Source organism: Rhododendron vialii, chromosome 10a (assembly GCF_030253575.1).
Source record: "Rhododendron vialii isolate Sample 1 chromosome 10a, ASM3025357v1".
In the NCBI taxonomy this organism is placed as follows: Eukaryota; Viridiplantae; Streptophyta; class Magnoliopsida; order Ericales; family Ericaceae; genus Rhododendron; species Rhododendron vialii.
The window spans coordinates 19,079,751-19,095,001 of record NC_080566.1 but is presented as its reverse complement, the minus strand read 5'-3'; the positions used below and the strand labels follow the sequence as shown (position 1 = coordinate 19,095,001).

Sequence of the window (15,251 nt, the reverse complement as noted above, 5' to 3'; positions counted from 1 at the left end):
TCTGGTAGCTTCGAAAGAGAAAGGTTTTCTCCCGAAACTAGATCTTGACTAAACTACTTAAACTTTTTGGATTGAGAGGGTGGTCGGGTGGCGGTTTAGGATGAGTTTCTTGAAGAACTTCAAGAAAAACTCAAGAAACTTGAACTTTGGAACAAAGGAAGCTTAGAAATTCTAGAGAGAAGTTGGAGCAAGGAGTGAAGGTGTGAGTTTAAACTTGAATGAGCTTGGTATTTATAGGCCAAGGCTCCTTCCTCTCACCCGAATCTCTCTCCCTCTCCCTCTCCATATCTCATTTTTTATGCAACTTGTCATGATTTCTTTGAAAGATCAAGACCTAGTTCTAGGCTTGCATGGCTAGATTTAGTACTTTGGATTTGATTTTGGAAGATTTGATGGAGAAAGAGTGATGGTTCAAAGATTGTGTGAATAGGTAAATATATAAGGACAATGAAAGTATGTAGGAAGATCATGTCATGGTACCCTCCAAATTTCTCCCATATCTTTCCAAATCTCTCTCCAATCTCTCCCTCATTCTCTCTCTCAGCCCCTCTCTCTCTCTCTCTCTCTCTCTCTCTCTCTCTCTCTCTCTCTCTCTCTCTCTCTCTCTCTCTCTCTCTCTCTCTCATATATATAGGCCAAGATTTTCCTAATAAACAAATCTATTAAGCACATGTTCATATAATATATATATATATATATATATATATATATATATATATATTATTCATGTCCAAGTAATGAAATATATAATAGTACTATGAAATCTAGTAAAATTTCCAAGTATCTAATAAAAAATTATAAGATCAAAATCATTTATTAAAATAGTCCAAATTGGCACATGTTTCATTATAATACTAGATTATGTACTTAGAAAATCTAGGGTATTAAATCAAGAAAAATGTTTTATTTAATAAACCCTAGTACTTGTTGGCAAGACTAATTCTATTATCCAATGGATAATAATTTCCCTAGTGGTCATTGACCAATGGATAAAAGGGTGAAGTAATATCTACTTAAATAATGTTTATATGTCCTTTTAGGCATGTGTATATATACCCATATATAACTATATATTTGTACTTAACAATCATCTAGCATAGATATCTTTTTAATGGAAAGTCTATTATCCAATGGATAAAAATTTTCCTAACTTTTATCGTCTAATGGGTAAAGATCCAAGATGACAAGTATGACTTGATTGACTAGTCATATATATATATATATATATATATATATATATATATATATATATATATATATATATATATATATGTGTGTGTGTGTGTGTGTGTGTGTGTGTGTGTGTGTGTATAGGTATATAATAATAACCTAGGTCCAAAAGGTTTCATTAGAGTTTGAAAGGTTCAATGAGGTTCAAAAAGCTCATCTAGAGTTAGGAGAAGGTAATTAAATGAATTGGTAGTTAGGTTCCTCTAACTAATTGGTTAAAATCTAACTATACCTTCCAAGTAAAATCTCTAGCCAAGAAATATAATTTTAAAAGACTAAAATCTAATTATGACGGATTATTAAAAATTAAAAAGAATTTTTGGAAGCGAATCCAAGTATTAAAATAAAATTCAAATTTTTAACGAAATTTTTACTTACTAAAAATCAGGGTCGTTACAGTTGTCGTGTGTGCTCGTGTGTTCTCAAAACAAGAGGGAAAAGAGAAACAGAGTGGAGTGTGCGCGTGCGTGCATCAAACGAGTGCTCCTATGTGTCTTTCCACGGTGGAAAGGGGAAGCAAGTGCAGCAACTTTGTTCTCCTAATCTCAACACCTTATACATAGACTATTGGGGCTGTTGTACTCTCGATTTTTGGATTTGAAAGGTTTGGAAGCACTATTATGGTCTCTCTGAACCAATTGGTGGAGAGTAGAGGTGTCAAACGTGCGTGTCGTACCGTGCCGTACCATTCAACTTCCGTGCCAACCGTGCTTCGTGTCGTGCCGTGCCGTGCCCATTTACTTAAATCGTGTCGTGTCGTGCCGTGCTGTTTTTCAATCATGTCGTACCGGGCCGGGCCCATTTACTTAAATCGTGTCGTGTTGTGCGGACCCGTTTTTTAATCGTGTCTTGTCGTGCCATTTTTCAATCATGTCGTGTCGGGCTGGGCCCATTTACTTAAATCGTGTTATGCCGTGCTAACCCATTTTTTAATCTTGTAGTGCCATTTTCAATCGTGCCGGCTGGGCCTATTTACTTAAATCGTGTCGTGCCATGTTGGCCCATTTTTTAATCGTGTCATGCTTCGTGACGTGCCCGTTTTACTTGATTGCCGTTTTTAATCGTGTCGTGCCCATTTAGAGGTGTCAAACGGGCCGTGCTTCAAACCCAAGTTCCATAGGACTTGGGTTTGAATCACATGGAGGTTTTTTTTCTTGAAAATTAGTTTTTTCCTTATTTATTTTTAGTTGTTCCAATTTAAAAGCTTATTTTTTTATAAATTATGAAACTAAAATGCCTTGTTTTGTAATTAAAATTATTGTCATTTAATCACATTATATTCATGAGTCACAAGTCAAATTAATAACTTTTTTCCCGTGCCTTGTGTTGTGCCCGGCTAGAACCATGTCGTGTCATGCCGTGCCCAGCCAAAACCATGTCGTGCCGTGCCCATTCAACTACCGTGTCGGGCCCGTGCTCGGCTAGAACCGTGTCATGCCATGCCGTGCCCATTCAACTACCGTGTCGTGCCGTGCCAGGCCAACTTCCGTGCCGTGCCTGCCCACTTCCGTGCCCCGTGCCAGTCCGCGTGCCCACTAAAACCGTGCCGTGCCGTGCCAGGGCACGACCGTGCCCGTGCCCGTGCCACATTTAACCGTGTCGTACCGTGTCGTGCCGTGTCGGCCCGACCCGTTTGACACCCCTAGTGGAGAGAAATGGTGTGAAGGTGGGTAATTTGGTGGGGAGAGACAATGGACGCCACCGTCGACGAACCAATCCCATTGTGCATTAGCAAAATGCATGTTGTTAATCGCGCATTCACGAAATGCGTTATACAGAGCATGATGCATTTGGAATGTGCATTTTTAACAGGGAAAAAAAATGATGTATCTTCAAGATGGGTTCAAGATGCGTTATAAAGGGTTCGGGTATTAGAATTTGAATTTTCTAAATATTTTCGGAAGTTAATTTCCGATTTTGGTAGCGATTTTAGGGATTGAATGTCCTATTGATGTTCATTTTTTTTTTTTTTTGCAAGTAGTATGTTTGTGGTGATGGCGGTGACTAGTGGTAACTGGAGTTGACTGGCAATGATTGGAGTTGGTGATTGTGGCCGACGGTGGTGGCGATATTGGTGATCGAGGTGTCCGACGGGTGTGGTGGAGGAAGGGTCTGCTGGTGTGGTGTGGTGGTGCGTGCGTGCAGGTCGTCTGGTGTGATGGCGGCGGCAGTGGTGGTGTCGTCTGGTGTGGTGGTGGTGAATAAGGCAAAGAAGAGGGAAACGGGGAAAGATTTATGGCAAAATTCACAGTTGTATGTAGCATCACCCTAAAGAATATTGCAGAACTCACAAAATGAAACAATCACCAAGAGAGTCATAAAAGAGCAACACCATCATAGCAGACTAAAAAATAACAGACTTCACACAACAAACGTGTGACAAAATAATGTCCATGTGAGGAAATAAAAGACAAAACGTTTACAACATGCTAGAATATCAGCCTGTCAAATTTTAAAAGTGTAAGTGACATAATCAGCACAAATAACCACAAATGTAAAAAGTAAACCAGGAGTTAGGACAAATAAAAACCTCAAAACCTAAGTTCCATCAATAGATGATATCTAAAAATTGAGTTTTACCATCCTTTTTTATTTTCCCTTCTATATTTCATTTAACAGAAGGGTGAACAAAACGACCAACAAAACACAAAGGAAAGAGTAGTTGAGCAAGGGACTTTACGTCTGAAAAGTCAAGGCCAAAACTTAAAGTAGATAACTTGTTGTTTGAATTCTGCATAGGTGTTCATTCCAACCAGATATAGTCAACAAACTATCATGCCTTACTTCAATGGCCAATTGGATCACAAACAGATTTTTATCATGAATCAGTGCGCTTATAAATCTATCATGCCTTACTTCACATCCTAAGAGTTTTTCAGCTTTTTAATCATAGTTTTATTTTCCTACGATCCCTATTATACTGTCCGGGGTTCTTGAAGCACTAATATTCTAAGGTATCAGGAGAAATTGCAAAATGATAGCCCACTAGCAGCAAGAAAAAGAAGAAAAAATGAACTCCCCGAAATGCGTTGCACAATAGTGCACATTCGTTTTCCAAGAACATGGGAGCTTCCATTCATTGCTTTGCCCACATGTGAAAGCACAGCCGAACACATGCATCATAAGCTATCACAGCATTCCACGGCCATTGTGCACTGAATTTGATTACGCATATAAGAAAGGTTTCCAAGAAAAAATAACTAAGAACTAGGAAGTTATGAACACAAAAATATCTACAATCTGTAAGAAATACCTGGCATGAAAGGTAGGGAGGCGAGCTGGGAAAAAACCAGAGGGTCCCACAACTTCTATACTAGTGATACTCCTATAATACAAATACAATATACCTAAGTCCAACCTTTAACAAATAAATTCGGTTATAAAAGCATGAAACAACTTGAAGCATGGGTCTAGCTGATTGGTATGTTCCAGAAACTAAACTCTAAAAACCATACACAAGAATAACAAAATAGGCAACAACTGAAAAGAAAAATCAACACTAACATTTTACAAACCTTGCGAGCCCGGTCACACTTCTTCAGTCTAGCACTATCTTGTGGTTCAATCTAAGGCATTATTTCTCCTGCAGAACCACAAAAAGGAGGTGCACTTGGAATTTCATCATTAGTAGCGTGTGAAACCTGTAAATTTGTTGGATACTTTTTGTTAAAGCATCCAACTAGTTTTCAAGGTGATAATTAACTGATATAGGACAAACACCAACACTCCCCCGCACGTGCGACCCCTGACTCACACGTGGAAAGTAAACAAACGATCAACAACACATGGATTCCAACAAACAAAGGTGCACTTAAGGCTTAAGCAACACAAATTCTCCAAAACCCTAGCTCTGAATTCAACACCAATTGGCAATGAATGAAGAGGTCGTCTAGGTTCATATACTAGTTTTCGAAGTGATAATTAACCAATGTAGAACAAACTCCAACATCGGTTAATAGGAAAATGTAAAATACATGCTACATCTGGGGCTTATTTTGTCGATCAATACGACACTTGGAGCATATAAGCATCATTCTGGACATTTTGGTTGAAAATAAGCAAAATCCTTAGTGTTGCGCACCAAAGGAAAAAAAAAGAAACCAAAAAGGAGAGGTTGGCTGTCATGTAGAACATTGCCCCACTCTAAGGTACAGAGAAAGAAGATAGAAAAGTTTAACCTATCCTCGTATGCACATGAGATGAAAGTGATATGTGTGTATCCACACCCAACTTAGTGCCTATGCTATGCAGCATATTCTTAGAGGTGACGAGAAATGTGCAAGATGTTGGCCCTTTTTTGGAGGACTATATGCGATCAGGGAGAGTAGATACTATTCTTAATCGTATTGGGAAAACAAATTTTGAAGAACTTGCCTTTTTTTCCAAACAAGGGCGTTACATCCACACAGACCTCTTTTCATTCCACTCTAAAATATTTGGCTGTCTCCATTTTAGGCATCGTAAAGCATTAATTTAAGTTCAGATAGACCAAACACCTAACCCCGCACATGATTCTGATAAATTTCTGCCTTAGTGGAAAGGAGTGGTTCTGCCTTGGTGGAAAGGAGTGAGCGAAGAGGTTGCTAAACCAATTGAACTATAAAATAACTAGCTAGTCAAGAAGGCTAGCTATAAACAGAAAGGTTTTTGTCAACCACAGATACTACACATCCAGCTGGAGCGGCATCATTCTCTCCCTTAGAACCTTACAAAAAAAAAGAATACCATTTTCAGGCTCAGAAGAACTTAACAATACAAAAAGAACAAACTGAAAGGTAACCTTGATCTATACATTAAATTACATATTAAAGCAATGCTAACAAGTGCAAAGTTTTTGAGACACCTTCATTCATCGGTTAAAGACTTATTTTCAGGCAAAAGTTGAAGATTTCAAAACTTAGATATAATGATGTTGCCGGCGGAAAGAAGAACCTGTCAGGTCAAAACAGAAACTCTGCAAAATAAACTTTAAAAAAATCCAGGGAAATTTTTAAGAATTGTTAATCACCCACGTAGAGTTGTCAATCACATACAACTTTTGAAATATGCAAGCACCCACAATGAGCTGAGTATGGAGATGATTGAGCTTCCCTCATCCATTCAATGTGCCTATATTCTAATCTCAAGTTTGAGTCATGAATAATGACAGTAGCATGGTTTGCTCTAAGTGAGCCAAACTCGCGAGAACTCCTTTACTAATCATGAACATAGATTTAACAAAATCCAGCACCGGAAAATGAAAGATCCATATGCATACCTTCAGGGATGACAATGTGGCAAGAGTAGAAATCTCAAGTTCATGGCTCATGACAATCTCTTCATCAGCATCAGTTCGGCAGAGTGCAAAAGCAGCTCACCTGAAAATAGAATAGTATCTTGCCACTATAATGACAACATAGTAGAATAGATTTTACAACATTTCAACTCAAATCTAAATTTCATGAAATGGCTTATTAGTATCCTACCCATTCCCCCGTCACGACTCTAACTGAATCCTAGGAGAAAAAACCCCGTCATATGAATTTGCTTAAATTTGGGGGCTGTTAAAATCTTAGGGGAATGGAGCTAAATCACATTTTCAGCAATCATTTACTAGTCTGCAAAAACCCTTACAGACTGTAGTAAAACCTTGGCCAGGTTAAACTATGTCTGCATAGCACCTTGGCCAGGTTAAGGAACAAATTTATACTGTCATGTCTGCGGTTCTCCAACTATAAATTTTGAAGCTGCTTAAAATAGCAGTAAACATAAAATATCATGTTTCAAGTCACCTAGAATTTCATATCCTAACAAAATACTTTGGCATGAAATTACCATTTCCATTATTCACACCATCTAAAACTTGTCAAATGGAAGCAGTTTCATGCCATAGCAATACCTATAAGACTTCAAAGGTAAACTATATTTAGAGGCTCCAACAAAATATCTCATCAAGAAAAATGTGTTTTCGAAACATAAAGGTAACAAAGCTATATCATTCAAACTTCTACTTTTCATGCCTTTCCTTTGCAAGCATCAATGACCTGAGTGACTTTAGTCATTTTACCGCAGACTCAACCATATCCATCTCACTCTCTACCATATCATTTGTCCAGCACTGCATACAGTTGCAACGAGTTAGCAGGAGCAATGATTGATTTTACCTAAACATTAGACATATTATTAACACAATGAATTGCGGACAACCAAAATAAACATCGGAACCATCATCCAATCAGTCATTTGTTTCTAGGTACAAACAAGAAGGTAGATGCAAAGTAACTTGTTGGCTGACAATTACTGTACACTTTCAAACCCTTACAACAGCTCAATCAAATACTTAGCAAAAACTATCCTGTTTACGAATAATTCGAGTCTAAGAACACACTAGAGCTACAAACTTGCTGAACCAAGATTTTTTTTTTTTTTTTTAACGGGCGAACAAATGCACTGAACCAAGAAATTTGACAGCATTTGCCACGTTTAAGATAACTGCAAGTAGAAGTCTAAAGCTGCTTAGTAAGTTCTCTTCCATAAGAAAGCACATAACAACATTAAATATAAAGAATAGTCTAAGTACCTGACAACCAACCAACCTCAAATTATAACAAACAAAATTTATCTTCTATGTCAACATAAATACCTACTTCGCAGACTTTGCATCGAAGGTAGTAAGCAATGAGATAGCCCAAGATCAGCGTTAGTGGATAGAGTAATGGCATACCTAATTCAGGAACTCTAACCTCCAACTAGGCCCAGGGTAGCGCAACAAGTGCAATTCCTCAGCCGACTTGGCCTGTGATCTGTCCATGTGTCACCTCACAATTGATGAGTCTACAACATGGCGATGCCACGTGGGGAGCAGAGTTGTGGTATCTAAACAGGGTAACCAACAAAAATTCTGGTTGAAAGAAAAAACTTCAAGGTCAGGTACGGATGATGGCTTTGGCTGGTCCAACCCAGCATAATATGACCAATATGCCATGATACCCCACAACCCAATCTATGAACAACCTAAAAGATAGACTCCACAAAAGCAACGTAGGAAAAAACTACACAGGCAACTATTGAAGTATATTTTTATGTGACGTAACATGATCGAATAGTTAGCTTTTCCTGCCACCCAAACAGTCTGCGAAATGAAACTCAAGAATAAGCATTCGTACCCCTGTCAGGCTGTCACTATGGACAAAATTCTTGACAACTTATTTAACTGATGACTTAATATGTCATAGCGCAAGATGATCAAGCAGAAGATTCAACCTCGTGTTCCTTCAAACCTCATGTTCTATCAAACAAAAACGTAAACAAACTTCTGACAAACCTAAGGTCACTAGTACCCACAGAAAGATAATTTGTGTATCACCACTAATAATACACAAATATGAAAAAAAATATTACCTCTGCTACTAATGGGTACTCGCATAGCATGATTGAATCTATCCTTGTACAAATTACAATCCACAGATGAAGGAAGGCGCTGCCACAATTCCTCAGTAACATAAGGCATAAATGGATGAAGCAATCGTAGCCCATTATCTAGACACACCCAAAAGGTGTCTTTTGCAGAACTCCTTGCAGATGCAAATTTTGGATCGTCACTAGCGAAGCCACCATGAATAAACTGCACTTGCAGCATCAGAAAACTCAAATGAATCTAGGGATGACACCGTTTTGGATATAGCCTTGTTCAATACGGAAAGAATCCAGCGGCAGCTAAACAGTTTAAGTGCACAACATCTGGAACTATATTTGTTGGAGGGGTATAATCATCTCCAAGTTTACTCATGGCAAATCGCACCACATTCCACAGCTTATTACACCATTGTCGATAGCCAACCCACCCTTTGGATGTCCAGATTTATTTTATCAGACTAGGACAAAAGGAGACAACCAAATAAGCAAAGGAAAATCTGGAGGAAAAAAAGGGTCTTGACAAAGCAATGCACCTGAGCTGTGTAAGAGACAAGGGCAAAACGCAGAGCATCAGCAGCACATTCAGGAATACCATTAGGGAAGTCCTTGCTTTGTCCGTCTTTTGCAACTTCCAATTCTGTTGGATCCAAATTGCCCTCTTCCCATCTCTTTTGAAGACCTTCAAGGGTTATCATTCCACTTATGACTCCAAGAGGATCAATAACATTTCCCAAAGACTTGGACATCTTACATCCATGTGCATCACGAATCATGGGGTGCAAATAAACCTGTAGACAGTTCAAAGTGAATCTGTGAATCCACTTCATCTTTTCGTGAAAATAAAAATTGGTGAAGTGTATATCTAATGACTCTAAGCCAATATGGGGTGAAAACCATTTCCCCCCTGTTTGTCGGGAAGCTTGGTTAAGAAAACTGTTCCTTTGCTTCTTTTTAAAGCTTTTCCAATATCTAGTTTTGAAATTTCTTTTCCACTTTTTCAATAAAAATAAAACTAAAGATTAACGTTTACTGGATGTTATTCCTAGCTTCTGGGATAAAAGATATTCATGCCCACCCTCTCCAAAACAATAGAAGGGGCTACATTCGTCACCTAGCTACTACCATGGAAGAAACTTGAGGATGATTCGAGCCAGTGATAAGAAATTACAAGCAAAAGCAAACATCAGAAGAGCACAAGGCAGGCAATGGGTTGACACCTAATAGCATCTGATGGCATATCTAAACTGGCTCTACAGCCGCTACATGAAATGAAGAAATCCACTCACCTTCCTGAAAGGTACATCACCTCCCAGCTTAAATCCTAACATCACCATACGAGCAACCCAGAAAAAGAGAATGTCATGCCCAGTTTCAAGTATAGATGTGGGATAAAATACCTTCAAATCGTCTATATCATCTGGCCAACCTAACACAGTCAATGGGAAAAAAACCAGGAGTCCAGAACATCAGGATCTTGAGCAAGCTGAAATTCCTTGCAAGAAAATATTCTGTTGGCCTCAGTCCGAGCCTCTTCCTTTGTTCTAGCAACCACCCAATGGTCATTGTAAGCACCAAGTTCTTTCAGTTCATCACCCTTCAGTGTCACATACCAAGCAGGAACACGGTGCCCCTACCATAGTTGTCTTGAGACACACCAATCATGAATATTTTCAAGCCATCTGCGATTGTTTGGAAGGTATAATTCAGTTCATAATAGCATTGCATAAAGAAATCACATCTACATTACAGTTCCAGTTCAGGATTATAAGGATCCCACAAAGGCTTGAAAATGGATTTTTTCTGTGAAACAGATGGATAAGGCCACAGCTAAAAATCACTTCCCATATTTAAAGACTTCCCGACGGAAGCTACTGAATTGTGGTGAACAAGTGAAGATGTGGATAACAGAGCAAAGCTTCCTACTCGAGGAGGAGAATGATTCATGATATTGGTAATTCGTGGTTCCGCATGATGGCAAGAAACTCTTTGTAGCAGGAAATCACATGTTAAACATAAAATCACATTTGAGAGTACCTTTTCCATTCAGTAGCATATTGTCTCGGAATGATCTCCATTTTCTTATTTTCCTCATCAAAGACTGCGTTAAGGGCTTGTTTGGCCATACTGATGCAACTTACGTACCACTGAGGCTTTATCAGGGGCTCCACCACGTCATTGGTTCTTGAACAAATGCCAAGGCGCATCTCATTATTTTTGGCACCTCTGCAGAATTTATTTGTTCCATAACATTTTTTAAGCTAACTAAAATTAGATTCGAAAGGTGCCAAGGGGAACTACCCATGGACACACGACCATGACACGCAAAAACCACTATGTCAACTACAAAGGTAATTAAAGAAAATTTCCAACTCCTTATTAGGAGAGGATAACCTGAAACCACCCTTAGGGGGTGTTTCCGGTAGTGAAAAATTTGTAGATTTTTATTTGTGGTCAAGAAGTTGTTAGGTGTTTCCGGTAGTGAATAAGTTGTTGATGGTTTGTGAGTAGAGTTACTATAGCAAAAACAATGTTTGTTGACAACTTTTTTGTTAGTGGAAAAGAGATGGTAAAATGCTGAAAGTTTTTTGTTAGTGGAAACGAAATGGTAAAATGCGTTAAGTTTTTAGTGATTTTGGTTAGTGGAAACGGGGCCTTAGTGATGTCAACAAAATCTCATCCAAAACTGTCAACAAAATCTCATCCAAAACATTGCCACAAGTTGACCTTTGTCCCTATCTACTTTATTGTCTTTTTGTTGAGTTTTTAGCAGGCAACAAATTGTCCTAGTTTAGGTGAGAAAGAAAAAGCTTTTTCATCTCATAACTACCAGTAGCAGACCAATCCAATCTATGCAGCAAAAGTACCTTTGCTAGTTTGTCTAGTATATACTATTATCATGCAAACTACCTCTCAAAGGAAAAATTACATCAAACAAATTCCATATCAACTAACTTCAATTTTTCACTTAATAGTTCCAAGAATTCCAAGAAGATCGTTCAATATATGTTCGAAAGAACAGAAGCTTAACATGTACCACACGTGCTCGGGCATAAATGAAGCTAAAAAAAGCCCATTAATGCTTATTTGTAAGCCACAAACAACATCAAAAATTCAGAGCTACGAAAAAACTAACAAGTTGGAGCAGTATTTTCAGCAATATCCAAATTCCGCAAAAACTACTTCACACTCACTATAGATCACCACTATAGAAAACAAATGAAAAGAGGACTTAAAATGAGAACAGACCGCGAAGGAACACTTGATGCATACCCCTCTGAGACATACGCTCTCACACGGGCCCCAGCTCCATTGTTAATCCCACTTGCATGCTCGAAACTCAGAGCTTGCAGCAGAATCAGAGGATTCATCCTCATTCCTTCCAATTGGATACCTATTGGCTACCCTCATCATTCTCTCAGCCACATTCCCATTCCCTCTCCCTATCATTTCCCTAGATGAAGTAACATCATCCAAATACACAGACCAACTGGCGTAACTGTAATATCTCTGTGCAGCTGCATTGTTTGCGGGAACTCTATCATCTTGGGGAAGAATCGACCGAATATCTCCTCCCGTAAACGTCATCCTCCGACTCAGTGGTCATATCGTTTTTGGGCACAAACCGACTGTCATTAATGTCATCACCGGGTAGGGTTTTTGAAACCGGAATAAATTTTGGACAATTATTGCAATCAGAATTTCAAGAAATTTCTTGAAACAAACATATGAAAACCCACACAAACACGCATGAACACACACACACAATTTTGAATGATTGACGAGCATGTAAACCTTGAATTTCAATGTGGTTAAGAAAATTCTTAGCTACAATCATGTGAACACAAAAAAAAACACACACACATTTGTATCTATCTATCAATCAGAGAGAAGAATATCAACACATTAGCGTATCTAAAACCCTCAGTCTCAAACTGATAGAATATTCATATACACAATCATATGAAAACACACACATACATACCCACACACGTAGAAGAATGTGAACATATTGAGTGAGTAAAATAAGAAAACCTCTCTGATCCATTGAAGGGTACTATTGTGGAGACCTTCAGTGAACATCTTCCAGAGGAAATTTAATCACCTACAAACCGTAAAATAAAACAAAAATTGCATCAGAAATCGTACGACACCTTCTACTCTACCCAAAACCACGCAGAAACACCAAGCAGAACAATTTACCTTTTTTCTTTAAACCATTGCAGGCAATGTAGTAGGGAAACTAAAAGCGAAACAACAAAATGCTTGAGAGAGAGAGAGAGAGTGTGTGTGTGTGTGTGTGTGTTTGTGTGTGTGAGTGTGAGTGTGCGCGTGTGTGTTTTTTCTCAAATCTGATGTAGAAATAGAAAATACAGAGAGAGATCTGATTAAACTGTGGAAGAACATGAGAGAAAAGTAGAATGTGAGAGAAGAAATAGGAAACCCAGAAAGAGAGAGAGAGAGAATGTGTGCACCGGCGGCGCCAGGTTGAGATCAAACGAAAATACTACAGGTTTCTGAAACCTCGACATGAGATCGTTCTGACATCAATCGTCGACCACCAACGACGACGAGTCGCAGTTGCTCCGGCACTCCTCCCGCCGAACCGGCGATTTAAACCGGTGGTGTTGTTATCGTTGTTGTGGATCGAGTGATTGTTCGAGTTGGCAAAAGGGAAAAGTTGGTCTTGGCCTTGGAGCCGCGGAGGGAGAGGGCGGCGGAGTCATAGTCGCGGGCGGCGTCAGCAGCGGAGTCGTAGGTGCCGAGCCACACGCTGGTCTTCTTGAAGGGGTCCCTGTTCTCGGCCGCCATTGATTGTGTTTGTGCCCGTGTGTGTTTTTTCTCAAATCTGATCTAGAAAGAGAGAGTACAGAGAGAAATCTGATTAAATTGTGGAAGAATGTGAGAGAAGAGTAGATTAGGGGTTTCACAAGAGGAAGAAATAGGAAACCTAGAAACCTAGAAACCCCTTTTTTTCCTCCCGCTCTGGTTCAAAAGGTGGGAGGAGTGTTCTCAGAGTACTCAGAGCAAGCTCTGCTTCAAAAACTTCTACTAGCTCTACGGGTATTATTATACTACTGTGTTAAAGCTTTGGGCAAATTTCACTGACCTCCCCTGAGGTTTCTGACACGAACAGAAACCTCCCCTGAGGTTTTTGAAATAACACTGCCCTCCCCTCGTTTACCTGAAAATACCAAGGGACCCCCCTCTCCGTTAATTGGACGTTAAAAACGGATGGAAAATATTATTTCTCTCTCCACCCACTACTAAAACTAAACTAAACTCCCAACCAAACAAAACCGATGTCATTGTACTATATTTTTTACAATACCTATACTACCCTCACCAAACTCTTTACCCCTCTTATTTATAAAATATAAAATACAAAAATCACTACACTTTGTACCCGTTTCACTTTGAGATTTTGTCCTTATTTAAAAGGTTTCACATTTGCTAATTTTCTATCAAACTTTTTTGAATTATTCGTCCGTCTCGATAAGAGGAATTGAAAAAGTAAAAAATTAAGACTTTTACCAAATATTTTGAGAAATTCAATATTTTGAATAAAAGTAATAATTTTATATTCTTTTGATTCCTCTCGTTGAGACAAACCAATGATCCACAAAAATTAACACAAAACTAGTAAATACAAAAAAAATTCAAATATGGACAAAAATAAAATAGCCTAAAAATCCCACAAACAAGTACGCATGAAAAAAATTCGAATATGAACAAAAATTAAAAAGCCTAAAAATTTCACAAACAAATCCCGTAAAAACCAAAAAACAAACTATTGGCAATGGAGGGTACGGGCTTGTTGGTGAGATTTTTAGGCTTTTTGATTTTTACGGGGTTTGTTTGTAGGATTTTTAGGCTTTTTGATTTTTATTCATATTTGAATTTTTTCGTATTTGCAAGTTTTGCGTTAAATTTTTGTGAATTATTGGCTTATCTCAACAAGAGGAATTAAAAGAGTACAAAATTATTATTTTTACCCAAAATACTGAATTTCTCAAAATATTTGGAAAAAATCTTAATTTTTTACTTTTTCAATTCCTCTTATCAAGACGAACTAATAATTCACAAAAATTTGATAGAAGATTAACAAATGTGAATCCTTTTAAATAAGGACAAAATTTCAAAGTGAAACGGATACAAAGTGAAGTGATGCTTGTATTTTATATTTTATAAATAAGAGGGGTAAAGAGTCTGGTAAGGATAGTATAGGTATTGTAAAAATTATAGTACAATGACATGGTTTTATTTTTTTGGGAGTTTAGTTTAGTTTTAGTAGTGGGTGGAGAGAGAAATAATCTTTTCCATCTGTTTTTAACGTCCAATTAAAGGAGAGGGGGGTCCCTTGGTATTTTCAGGTAAAGGAGGGGAGGGCAGTGTTATTTCAGAAACCTCAGGGGAGGTTTCTGTTCGTGTCAGAAACCTCAGGGGAGGTCAGTGAAATTTGCCCTAAAATAAAATAAACCCCTTCTTTTGGTAATTTTGCTTGTTTCCAAATTGAAAGAATGACGTTGAGCTGAACGAGGTAGTCGCGAAACGACGTACCAACGGTAAAATTTGATTTGATTACAAAAACTCAAAAGCCTAGGACCACCGCATCCCATGTCATTGAG

The 15,251-nt window shown here is 38.3% G+C and overlaps 1 protein-coding gene and 1 pseudogene across 5 annotated transcripts in view; both read right to left on the bottom strand.

The window, feature by feature from the left end:
• LOC131304287 (phosphoglycerate mutase-like protein 4) overlaps positions 1-15,251 on the bottom strand; it is a 48,590-nt gene that overhangs the window by 16,628 nt on the left and 16,711 nt on the right. The window lies entirely within an intron of this gene.
• Positions 2,708-13,657, bottom strand: LOC131304286 (valine--tRNA ligase, mitochondrial 1-like; annotated as a pseudogene).